Here is a 13478-nt window from a genome sequence, read left to right as displayed (position 1 = left end):
CATGTCTTATTACTGGTGATACTGACCTTCGTCACTTGGTTGAGGTGGTATGTGGGGTCTCTACACTGTAAATTTACTCCTTTTCCCTTTGTAATTAGTATCTTGGGAGAGATACTTTGAGACTATGCAAATATCCTGTTTCTCCTCAAACTTTCACCCAGGAATTTTAGCACCATCAATGGATCTTATGTGCAGCAATTACTGCGGTACTTGCCTAATGGTGATTTCTTATCTCCCTCTTTGCTTTTATATTTCTTAAATAAAATTCTTCTGGAAGAAAATGCTGTCCTTCCTCTACCATTTATTCAATGGATATTTATTTTGTTCTGTGGGGTAAAATCTAATACTATAATTTCCTTGCTCAAATTGTTCCAGCCTTGGCCATTAGGAGGTCCTCCTGGTTGGCCAGGGTGTCCTTTTGGCATGCCTCTCTCAGTTTTTGAGCACTTTCTTAATTTTCTGGCACCACAAGATGTTCTAGGCTCCTCCAATACCTTCCCTGCCCTCCTCCTGGAACCAAACACTTCTCTCCAAGGAACCCTGGTTCCTTTTATTGGTGAATGCTGTTTAGAAACCAAGATCTGGAGGCTTGGTTGGTCATTGCTGCTGGGTGTCATTGCTTTGAGATCCTCTCAGCAGGCAGAGTTAGGAAACACCTGTGTGCATACTAACCCAGGTATGCACACTCAGCTACATTTCTGTATCTGTCTAGACATTAAAAACTATGAATTCATACTGGTAACTCCAATTCCAATCTAACACCACAGGGTTCATTTTAGCTTCCCCCCCCCTTTTCCTAACTTGCAATTTCTTTCTCCCATAGAGAGAAACCTGGCTCTTACCATCTACAGTATATTCGCTGATTAATTCTAGTATATGCAGAATGTAATAGTTTCAGAATTGCTAGCTCACAGCCTCCTTTCCTCATAGGAAATAATGTGAAGTTTAGAAATCTAACAAATCTTTTTAAGGTTGAAAAGGTTTCTCAAATACAAATATTGCCAAATAATCCTCTATTTTTAATAATGATAATGTGAAAACACACCATAAATCGAAGTTTGGCCTTTTCATAAAAATATATGTGGGTACCTGCAGGAGTACCGACTGCACTTACTGGAAGTTAACAGCACTGGAAAGATCTTTACAGTAAACTTTTAATTAAGTATTACACATAAGGAAAATATAAGAACGTAATAACATGAAGAAATTATCTAAGACACTTTCTGAAAGTTTGGTTTCATACATTTTTAATTCATTTTTTTTTCTATAGAAAAACATATGTAACTGATGTGAAGGACAGGCACAAATATATATGTGTATATATATGTATACACCGGGGGTGCCAAAAAATGTATACACATTTTAAGAAAGGAAAAAATTGTATTAAAATTGTAATACAGTGAATGATGCTAGCATTCATTTGATTAACGCCATCTTTTGAGCAAACGTCATACTACACATTGCTATGTAATTCAATTCAACTTCAAAAAGTCATACATAGATAACATCTCTTAAAATGTGTATGTATATTTTTTGACACTCTGTGTGTGTGTGTGTATGATCTCAAAGTCAGTAGCATTGTGGAAATATGAAGAGAAGAAAATAAGTGAAAACAACAGCAATGTCTTAGAGCTATCAGGAAATATACCTTAGCATATTAAAGTGGGAAAATGATGGAAAAAGATGAAACCTGAAACAGCTGCTGATATCGTTGAATATGAAGCATAAAACTTTAATCAAAACACCATCAGAGATCATGGCAGGATGGGGAAAGAAAGACTGCAACATGGTGAAGAAAGCAGCGCTTCCTTTGCAGATGCTAAATAGTTAAACTAACTACTGCATGAGTTAATTGTATATTATTTACTCAGAATGCACAAAGCAACTCCAAGAAAAAGAACTCTTTTTCCTCTCAAAGCTAGTTAAAAACAACACAGAAGAAGAAGGGGTTTCCTTTGCAGGCCTCTCTAATCACATGACCAGCACTTCAGGTCTGGGTGGAAGGTGTGAAGAGAAGGAAAGAAAACAAATACTGGCAAGAGATAGGAAGGAAAGTTTGGAAAGACTGTGGAATGATAAGTGTGCATTCGAAGTTTAAAGAGCAAAATGTGAGTCACCAAAGGAAAAGTGAAATTTGTTGATCCCTATTAAAAGATCTCTTGGCCTTTTGCCACCATACCTTCCCTTTTGAATTCCATTTCTTATATCCAGCTTTGGCAAAAAGAAGTACCCGCGAGCTGTGCCGGTTTCATTACTTTAGCCCTTATTGTACACATCCTTTAGAAGGCTGAATAAAAATGACCACAGGCAGTTACAGCCTTTGTATTTTGAAAATGTTGGCAGGAGGTATTCTAAGACTTCTTTGTATAGATACATGCAGGTCTTTCAAAATTAAAAGATATATACAATCCTTTTCAAAAGCTTATAAATCAATTAGGTAAAAGGGAAGATAAGTGGTACAGAGTAATTAATGTTTATAAAAAAGGATTTTTCCTTTATGTGAAATTACTGGGGGGAAAAAAATCACTTGATAAGGCTGCAGTTTTTCGATGGATGCCCCAGGCCACGGTATCTCTCCGCAGAAGTTGAGATTATACTGATATTATCATCTACATAACACAGGGTACAAAGTCCACTAAAAATGGTCAGAGAGGTAAGTACTGTGGGGAGATATAAAAGAAGATAGTATAGTTTTGAGGAAGGCCAAATAATCCCTGGTTTTCATTAATAGATTTCATCAGTGGATTAAAAAGTTTAGCAATATGGAAATATAACTTTTTAGATTTTTGTATTGGGTCTAACAGCCAAAGAGAAGGTAATACAAAAATCACACTACAAAACTGCCCCAGTCTTTTAAAAAATATTTCTACATATTAAGTGTGTAACTTTTTGACATTCCCCCTATTTCACTACATTGATCTAACAAATTCTGACTTTACGATCCAGCGGCCTGAATGGCTCAGTGTAAACAACTGACACACATGGCGTGCTTCATGGGATAAGGGCTGTTCTAAGTGCATCACACATCATCACCTTTCCTTTCTCCACATGGGCCCTTAAATGATTACTCCCACCTATTCTAGCTCCATAGCATGCATCGGAACTGCCTTTTAAACGACAAGTACACGCGACCTCCTCCAAGGTCTCCCAGAGGCTTCCCAGTTGGAGCCCACAGCATTTTCTATGTACCTCTCTATTGCAGGCAGAATACTAATGATGCTGGTTCCCCCAAATCCTCATCCCCTGGTTATTTAATCAAATACTCCTATAGGTGCTGCTGAGAATGAACTTTGCAGACAGAATTAAGGTTATTAATCAGCTGACCTTAATACAGGAAGATTATTCTGGATTATCTGGGTGGGCCCAATGTAATTGTACCCTTCAAAGCATAAGAGGAGGGCAAAATGAATCACTTGGGAAATGCAGCTTCTCCGAAAGAAAAGAGCAGAGGAGAGATGAGGCAGAAGGGGATCAGAAGAGTGAAAAGGACTTGGGCCATCACTGCTGGATGTGAAGATGGAGGAAGGGGAAAAGAAGCCAAACAATGTGGGTGGTCTCTAGAAGCTGAGAACGACCCCTAGCCAACAAGGAAATGGGGGCCTCAGGCCTCTGACCACATGGAACTGATTTCTGCCAACAGCCTGAACAAGCTTAGAAGTGGATTCACCTTCAGAGCTTCCAGAAAGAAACATAAACCTGCCTACGCCTTGATTTTGGTCTTGTAAAAAAAAACCCAGAGCAGAAGAAGAATCTAGGCCAACCCAAACCTCTGACCTACAAAACAGTAAAGTAATCATTCTGTTTTGTTTTAAGCCACTAAGTTGTGGCAATTTGTCACAACAGCAACAGAAAACTAACATACTTTTTCCTTTGTACTTGATCCTATTTAATAGCTCAACTCTCGGTACACATCAGAATTACCTGAGGAGCTTTTAAAATGCACATGGGCCCCGTTCCCAGAGATCTGAAATGGGCGAGGGGGTGGAGGGGAGAGCATGGAAAAGACAAGTTTTTGTTTATAGCTCTGAAACTGACATTTCCCCCAACATTTAAAAATACTGGAAGCAGCCCAGGAAGTTCCTGCGTGCCCATTTCCAGTTAATTCCAATCCTCACACGTCCAGAGTAAACCACTGTTGTGACTTTTTTACCCTGCCATATTTTTGCCTCTACTAGAACTTCATATGCTAAAAGCATGCATTGCAAACATTTGTATAAAGCTTCTTTCACTCATGAGGTTGTGTGTATTGGTAGTCTGTTCCTTTTTATTGAGTATCACATGTATGCAGTTGATCCATTCATCTGCTGATGGACATTTGGATTGTTTCCAGTTTGGGTCTATTCTGAATAAAGCTGTTAGGAATATTCTTGTGACATACGCTTTTATTTCTCTTGAATTGCTGGATCATAGGTAAGTATATGTTTAGTTTTATAGGAAAGTTCAAGACCTTTCTCAGATTTGTCTGTGCCATTTTAGCAGTTTCCACCTGAGTGAGAATATGTCAGTCACCAACTTTTGTTCCTCTCATCTCAAATGATTTTAATGTGTAGTCAGAGAACCACTATACTAGATTAAAAACTCCTTCAGGGCAGGATGCATGTCTTACTCCATTTGCTTTCCCCGATATATTGAACACTCTTTATCAAAGCAGGAACTCATGAATCCATCAAATTTCATCTTGATCCAGCTTCTGACTTTTGCCATATATGCCAAATCTATTAAGTATGTTTTCTACACCTAAACACAGTTAGTATATAATTTTGAGTAATACATTTCATAATCTGTGTACTCATGAGTCCAATATTTGTTTTCCCCACCAAATTCTGAACTCCATGACATCATGGCCTGTGTCTGTCTTATTAAAGCAGCAACCCTAAATCCAACAGAGAGACTAGCACATAGCAAGGCCTCAATGAATGAATACTGTGCTTTGGGGAAAGAACAACCCTTTTAAGTTTTTTTTAAAATTGTATATTTTAATTAAAACAACAAGGTACAAGTCTCCACTCCGGGAGAGTCCTGTGTCTACAGCTTTCAACATTTTGGGGAACAAAGATCCTTCTGAAAATCTGATTAAAGCATGGTCTCTCTCTCTCTCTCTCTCTCTCTCTCTCTCTTTCTATCTCTCTCTCTCACGTGCACACACAAAGATGGAATTGTATATACACTCACGCACATTCACAATTCTACATTCAATATCAAGTTGTTCATATGGCGAACAAAGCCTACCCATGGTCAGAAATCACTCCACTGTGCTTTATATAAAACTGCAATCATTTCTCTCACCAAGTATTTACTGAATATCTGATTCATCCTGAAATTACATTAGGTATAAGAGATAACGTGGCCGACAAGACACAGTCTCCGTCTATAAGAATCGGGGCAAGGGAGGAGATCATGCGTAAGCGATAAGCAATATCATTTCATCAAAATTCAGACATTCTCAAAATCCATTAACTCTTTTCAAAGCTGTCTTTTTTGCCTGAGTCTATAGCATATGACTAAAACCCTGAAATGCAAATATATGACTAACAACCTGAAATGCAAATAACCCTACAAGGTAGTATTTGGGTACACAGATTTACTTTTGATGTATGTTTCTGGAAGTGAAAGAAAAAGAGGAAAAGAAGAGTAAAACTTCTATGTCACATCCTCAAGGGATAATTGCTTCTGATTCCTTCTAGAATTAAACAACGTCATGGGGAAATTACTTGCCCCAAGAGTTAGTGTTGACATCTTGACATCCTTTGGTGGTCTTCTTCAAATGGCAGTGTGTTGAACATAGTTTCTTATCCGGGAAAGAGGGTGAAGGTAGAGGAATTCTCAACAGGCAGGCTGGTGAGATGATGAGGGAGAACTACAAGAATGTGTGTTCTAAGGGAGGTTCACGTACCTCTATCGTCCTTGTGAGGTCTGGGAAAATGCGGTTTCCTGGTGTTTCTGAGAAGGCAACATTACAGCACAAAAACTATGCTGCTATCTACGGAATGTTTGAGGGAAGGGTAAAATGTTAAAACAACTGAAATAAATAAAATGTTCTAAAACAACAATAAAAATCTAACACTGACAGGGAATGGAGTTCAGGAATGTTTTGGGATAGAGAAATGAATAATTCTATATTGATGGATTTTTCTGATTGAAGCTAATTTCTTTAAATGCCAAAATCTTTATAAAATCATTTTGTTGGCAATCTTTCCAAATCTATTTCACACTCCCTGTCTCCTTAATCAAACTAAGTAAACATAATGTAATAATTTTGATGACTCATTAAGTACATCCATTACTCTGCTGTGCCATAATACAGCCATTATTTGAGAAGCTACTGACTACATAGATTCGCCTGCCCTTTGTCAAAACAACTCCAGCTGTTCCATTTGGAGAGTCATCTTTTAAGGTTTCATTTTCTCTACATCTCATTATCAAACCACTTCTTGCTAACGTCCACATAACTAACAGCACTCCCCCAACTTCTATAAAGGAAAACAATTTATTTTGTGTTTGTATTCATGCTTTACTATGTAAAGGTCAGTTGTCTAAAACTGATTCAAGAAGTTGAAAACACACACACAAAATAAAAATACTCTCAACCACCAAACTAAATGGGTAATACAGAGTTTGTGTAACCTTATAAATTTTATTCCAACCTTCATTTATGGCCTATTTTAATAACTACAATTTTGACTTCAACATTTTGGTCCAGTCTTCTCCCCTGGGCCATCCTAAACAAATGGCCATATGGACATAGGGGACTTCCAATATAATTCATGACTACCTGGGAAAATAATCGTTTCTTCAAAATAATTTCAACTTAGAAATTTTAATAATAATGTAAATGTTTGTTTTTAATTAAATTTGTTTTAGAAAAATCAATTGGCTATAGCTATTGCCTTGTTAATTTAATGAAGACTTGGCTCAGAGATCAGTGGCAGAAGCCCAGCCCAGTTCACATTTTTAAGCAGTTGTCTGTATATTGAAATTCACCTGTGTCCATATGGCCATTTGCTTAGGATGGTCCAAGGAAGAAGACTGGGCCGACACATGTTGAAGTAACAATTGAGGTTATTAATAAAAATAGGCCATATATGAAAGTTGGAGTAATATCTGTAAGGTTATACAAACTATAATACCCATTTATTTTGGAAGTTGAGAGCTATTTTTATTTTTTGTGTGTGTTTTCAACTTTTTGAATCATTTTTAGACAACTGACCTTTACATACCATTAATACAACCGCAAAACAAATTGTTTTCCTTTATAGTTTTTTTTTTTTTTTTAACTGTACAGCTACAAATGCTTTTAAATTGAAATTTGTTTCTCTGTATCCTTAATGGATAGGTAAACACTGTGTTTAGGAAGGAACGTTTGCTAGGATAGTTCATTTGCCATTGGATTGTAGGCCTGTTAAAAAAAGTGCATCGCTCCCGAGGAAGCCCCCATCCCCACTGGCAGAGCACACACAACAGGAGGACAGTTTCAAACCACAGTGTGACCCCTCCATTACATTCATATCAATATTATGTGTTCACGCTTGAGTGACAGGAGCAGCAACCTTGACGGATATGTTGTGACATTTAAAAATGCTCCACACACACAAACATTCTGACTTCTATGGATGCATCGGAATATGAAATTCTTCATGATCAAATTAAAAATAGAATCTAGCTGGGGATCATTAATATTCCATTACAGTACCCTTAATGATTACTACCTCCCCTACTCAAAACTTTTTTTCTTTTTTTTCTTTTTTGGTTAAAAATCTGTTTGTACTCTTTAAGCAGCATCTGTTCTATCAAAATGTTCTAACAGACTTCTTTTTGATTTTTTTTTTTAAAGCATGAACATGATTTGTGGATTTTCAGCTGCTCCAAGGTATTAGCCTCATTATTGTCACCATTTTTCATTCAAGGTCTGAACCATACCAAAGGGAGCATCATTATTCTGTCCATGACGAGCATGTCACTGGAAGCAATAACATGCTTCCGGATCTCCACAGGGAAAGCAGAAGCAGAAACACACCACGAACCTTTTATCACAACTCAGCTTGATTCACTTCACTGAAAAACGCAATATTCCATATTTTAAGCCAGAACCTTTCAAGCTTTTCTCTTAAAAAGCTTGTTAACATAGCTTTTCTCTTAAAAGGCTTTCCTGCTTATATGAGGATAAGCATTCAAGCCCTTTTCCTCCATAGATACTGTTGCTACCAGGTTTCCGTGACCTTCTCTGAGAGAGAGCTCACCTACTCTAGGCAACAGTGGATGCTCTTTTTTTAGCTACACTTAAATACCACCCATAAGTTCCCATTTTCAACTACATACTCCGAATATAACTCAGATCAAGTATTTCTGAGAATTCACTGAGGCTTTTCCATTTATAAGAATATGTGCAGACTTTTTTCAGACTGAGCCTACTTCTTCCTGTCATGTAATTCTTTAGGAGTGATCCTTTGAGAATGCTGCCACAACAAAGGTAATTTTCTTGGACTTAAATCTGATCTTTCATTCTTAAGTACACACTTCTTTGTCTAAACCAATAAATAATACATAAAAGTTTGAGAGACAGGATTTCAGTTTACAAAGAAATAAAAACACAACCCCAGTACTTAGATTGAAAGGATCCTTCAAGATCACGTATAGAGTTTTGGCAAATTGTCTTTGCCATGGAATATTTTGCTCAAAAGACTCTGCATGAGTAAGTCTGAACACAACAGAAAGACAAAACAAGAAGTTCCTGTCGGGGTGGGTAGTGGTGACAGGGCAGGGTGGGCACTGGATACTGTGGCTCGCAGAAGCCTGAACTGAAAACCTGAAAATGATGGGCACAGTCCAAATATCTTATTTTACCAAGAAACTGAGGCACCAAGAGGTGAAATGATCACCCTGAGGCTCCATCCCTAGTCACTGGCAACACTAAGACTGGCTCAGAGCCCAGCGACATCCATGATCCAGTCACAAAAACTAGAGCAGTGAGAACAAAAACAACAAAAAGCGCTATCTTTTCTGAACACTTAAATGTGTTCTAATGACACAATGCTAGCTAGCCACTAAACATACATCCATCATCTTGCCTACTCCTCATGAGCACTCTTGAAGGCAAGTCTCATTATCCGAGGTACACATGAGAAAATGGAAAAAAGTTAAGTTGCTTGGCCAAGGTGAAATATTAGGCTTGCTTTCCAGGTCTGACACCACTCACTTCAAAGCCTTCCATTACATTTGTCCTCACAGATCGAACATTAACTTTAATGATAAGCTCACAATAATTCAGTAGCTAATATGTTTCCCTCAATACTGTCGCCATCCATATCCAAGCCGCCATTCTTTTTCTCGTGGACAACTGCAACCATTTCTCGACCACCTTTTCCATTTCTGCTCCCACTTCCTTCCAAACAATTCTCCAGAGCATCTGCAGTAATAGTAATAATGAGATAGGTAAGTCATAGGCAGGTAGGGACAGGACCGCGGTGGAAGGCATCAAGGCCCAAACAGTCTCAAAACGAGATGGGAAAATCGTGGGCAGTTAGGGATGTGCGGTGGAGGGCCTCAAGGCCAAGAGAACAGCAGTTGACAGAAAAAAAAAAAATGCAGAAAAGGGAGCTGGAGGGGAGGGGCTACCACATCAGACTGCAGAGTCAGCCAAGATACCCCAGCTCAGCTTAGTCTGCGGGGTATTCCATTCGGATCCCCTCTCTTTTTGGGGAGCTGTATTCCTGAGCTTTTCGCTTTTGCAATAATACTGTATCCTGCTTCAATTTACCTTTGCGGGTCTGCGTTCTCATTCTTCGAGTGTGTGAGACCACGAACACCCAGCGCCAGACATCAGAATCCTGTATCATTAATTTTCTAAACAATAGATTCATGTGACTTTCCAGCTTTCAACTGTTGAAAATAACTTCCATTGCCTTTTTCTTAATACACCATTGTTTTTAATGCTGCTATGTGGTTATACCTAAGCTGTTAATCATGCCATTCAGCACTTGGAAAGAAAGACCAAGAGTAGTAAAATTTCATTAAGCTCATTTTTACATGGTACGTTAAGTCTCTGACTGGAGAGCAAGTGCCCCATTTGCTTTATTTTCCCATTGAAGCTTTTTTTTTTTTCATTGAGATAACTGTAGATTCACACGAGGTTGTAAGAAATAATAGATTGCCTGCACCTTTAACCCAGTTTCTTCCAACAATAGCATTTGCAAAACTATGGTGTAATATCTCGATCAGAATACTGACACTGATAAAACCCATTCTTATTCAGATTCCCCCAGTTGTACTTGCCCTCACTGAGAATACTGGAAGCAAAGATGAAAGAAGAGAGAGCAAATATGGGGGAGAATGTTCATAAGGTCGGCCTTTCGGTAGAAAGAAAAGTAGGGCAATTGTCAGTGTTCAATTTTCAGTCTTTTCCCTGGCTGTCCAGGTTAAGTTAGATAGGCAAATGGAACTCTGGAAGTGAGCTAGCTGGCTTGGCTTTGTTATTTACCAGCATCCTTACAGCTCTTGCTGTCACTGTGTAAACAAGTCCTTTTCGGAGTTTGAGCTTATGAAAAACTGCTTATCTCTAAATCTTTAATAGCCGACATTTTTTTTTTTTTCTTACCCTCATATACAAATGTAATACATTAAAATGACTAATGGTTATGAACTTGCACAGTATAATGTTATATTTTCTAATTATGCTTCTTCCTTGTCCAACAAGACACATTAATCTTTACTTAAAAAGTGTTTTTCTTTGTTGACCTTCTGAATCTGTTTAAATACTACCATCCTGGCTAATTTCTCCATGATTTGCACAAATTATTTTCCCTAAGAATGTCAAATGAGAAAACTGCATTTAAAAACAAAACAGGTAATTCTTTCAGCCAAGTACATATGCTAAGGAATGGATGCAGGGAGCATATATCTTCTACACTTGATCTTAGCCAAAAGGCCAAGAAGCGATAGGAAACATATATTCTTAGAAACTTCTTTTAAAAGAACCTCACCTAAATTCTGTCTTTTGGGAAAGCAAGGGCAAACAAATGCATCTGAGTAAGAATTTTTATAGGAATTGTAACCAATAGATTATGTAATAATTTAACTCACTGTTATTTATCATTCGTTAATGGAATGAAGCATGCAAATTCCATTAAGCCAGGCACACTGATTATATTCTTTCAATTTAACTTCTCTCCTATCCAGCACCCTAATCTCAGTCTCTCAAAATCAATCTCTCTCTCTCTCTTCCCCACCCCCCGGCCCAGAGAGAGAGAGAAAGTTTTTTCATTCTCTCTCTCTCTCTCTCTCTCTCTCTCTCTCTCTCTCTCTCCCTCCCCCCCCCCCCAAACCTGAGAGAATGAAAAAACTTTTAGTCTCCCATTGACTGCAAGCTAATTTCATGGTTAATAAATTCCCACATAAAGAGATAGAAGCAAGCAATTCCTACCCTCAAAAAATCAAATTTCTGAAGAATATTCTAAAGTCAAACATCTAATCATAAGCCTGAAAGGATGGCATGTTACTGATTTGTCCAAGGAAGATTTATTTACCTTCCTTTTTAATGATTTCCAGTGAGACTGCCTTGAAACTGTAATTATTCTTAAAGCTACTTGAGTACTTACACAGGTTTAGGAGGAAGTATGTTTTAAAACACTCTGCATATTGCATTCAGTTTGTTTTTCAGTTACATTAGAATCATTTTGAAAGATTTGTATGTTTTGTTTTGTTGTTTCTGTCCTCTCCGTCGTAAGATGATATAAACATTCTTAAATCAGATTTTTTTTTAGCTAATATTTTTTTTCTAATTCCCTTTGGCACCTACTGAATTCAACTGTTGCTCAAGAAAAAAAAATTAAAGGCCTAACTATGACTAGGATAAAAGTATTAAGGAGAACATTATTTGAGTGCCAAATGGCAGGTGGCAATAAGAAAATTGTGATGGTAAACAATTAGGGTTTCATGTTTCATTGTCAAACTCTTCAGTCTGGATATCTCCTCAAAATGAAATTATTGTGCAGCCAATAATTGACTTTCTACCCTATATATTCCTAGACCACTTTTCGCTGGCTCCTTTTCTCTTATTTCATATTGATTCCTCCCTTCTTTCATGTAAATATATTTTGAAATGGCTATTTCCCCTCTAAATATTTAAATAACTGGTGACCATCACCCAAAGTCCCTGAGTCTCTTCGTATATGTAATAAGAAATGAAGGATTATTCACACCAGAGTTAGAAATAGAAAGCAGACTGGACTGAAGATAAAAATGTAGCTTTTCTGTTAAACCCAAGGATAGAAGTTCATACAAAACTCAGAAGAAAAACTTAGGGAACGGGAAGTCAACAGAGCAAGGTGCTTTATTTTGAACATGAGAGAGGGGAACATTCAGGAAAATTTTTAAAAATTATTCTATGAAGAGCGTCAGAAACATGGATATGATGACATACCAACACTCTCCCTAGAGTTCCTTGGTATGTGCCCTTGATAAGACTGGGTGGAAGAGAGAGTCCCAGGCTAACACAGTTGAGAGTCTACAAAAACTGCTGAAAAAAGGCTGAAATACTAACAATCCCTGTTCCCGAGTCTTCTGATCTCGGACTCTCTATCTGGAGAAAACACAGGACAGCAGGTAGACATATAGCAATGCTGCTTCTTCCCCAGGATGTTTAGTCACTTCAAATAAGTCATATCTCCATTCATAACCAGGATTATCTTGGGGTCTTTAAAGAGTATGAGAACCAATTTGCTTCCTCAAAGGTTCTTTAAGAGTCCAAGACTAGTTTAAGACCAAACTCTCCTTAGTACTTCCACTCTTACCCAACACCAAGTATAAGATATAAAAACATGGCAAGAGGGGTAGGCCCAGGAGAAAGAGACTGTTGTTAACAAGGTAAAAAGGCAAGGAAAATATAGGTAACCAAGGCTCATTTTCAGGTGTCCACACAGTATTAAGACAGACTTTATAGAACAAATGCCTCTTGTGGAGGATTTTGATGGCTATTCTTTGGAACCAGCAAGTCTTTGGAAAAGCATAAATGATGAGGATTAAAAATCTTACCACAAAAGGAGGAAATGTTCAAGGTCAAGGTCTCAGATGTTTCCTTTTAAAGAGCAAGAGAATGTGTACGCTTAGGCTAAAAAGGAATGGGGGATAGAGGTCTTGTTTATAGACACTGATCCCACTTGGCCCTACGAGTTGTACATCGTAGGTACAAATACCTTCAGGAAGGGATGAAATCCCTTTCCAGTACATTTGAGCTAGATAAAGAATAAAACAATATTAAAGATAAAAAGCTATAATTATTTTAAAAACTAGATGGGGTAAGGACTAAAAAAAGCTCCCATTTCACAGCTGAGGAAATCAAGAGACAAAGTTTAAATGAATTTGCTCACAATGCATCAGCTAATAAGACAGGGGAGCTGTGACTAGAACCCAGTCAGTATAGCTCCCAAATCCATGATCACAATCATCCATCTTTCCCAAGGTTCAGCCTCCAATCCAGAAGTGGC

The 13478-nt window shown here is 37.8% G+C and overlaps 1 protein-coding gene and 1 pseudogene across 8 annotated transcripts in view; both read right to left on the bottom strand.

Moving 5' to 3' along the window:
- PSD3 (pleckstrin and Sec7 domain containing 3) overlaps positions 1-13478 on the bottom strand; it is a 428991-nt gene that overhangs the window by 184368 nt on the left and 231145 nt on the right. The window lies entirely within an intron of this gene.
- On the bottom strand, positions 10770-10933 carry LOC148755113 (U2 spliceosomal RNA; annotated as a pseudogene).

Source organism: Rhinolophus sinicus, chromosome 16, assembly GCF_057876585.1.
Source record: "Rhinolophus sinicus isolate RSI-liver-muscle chromosome 16, RSI-T2T, whole genome shotgun sequence".
Taxonomy (NCBI): Eukaryota; Metazoa; Chordata; class Mammalia; order Chiroptera; family Rhinolophidae; genus Rhinolophus; species Rhinolophus sinicus.
The sequence above is the reverse complement of the archived record's forward strand: the minus strand, read 5'-3'. Positions and strand labels throughout refer to the sequence as shown.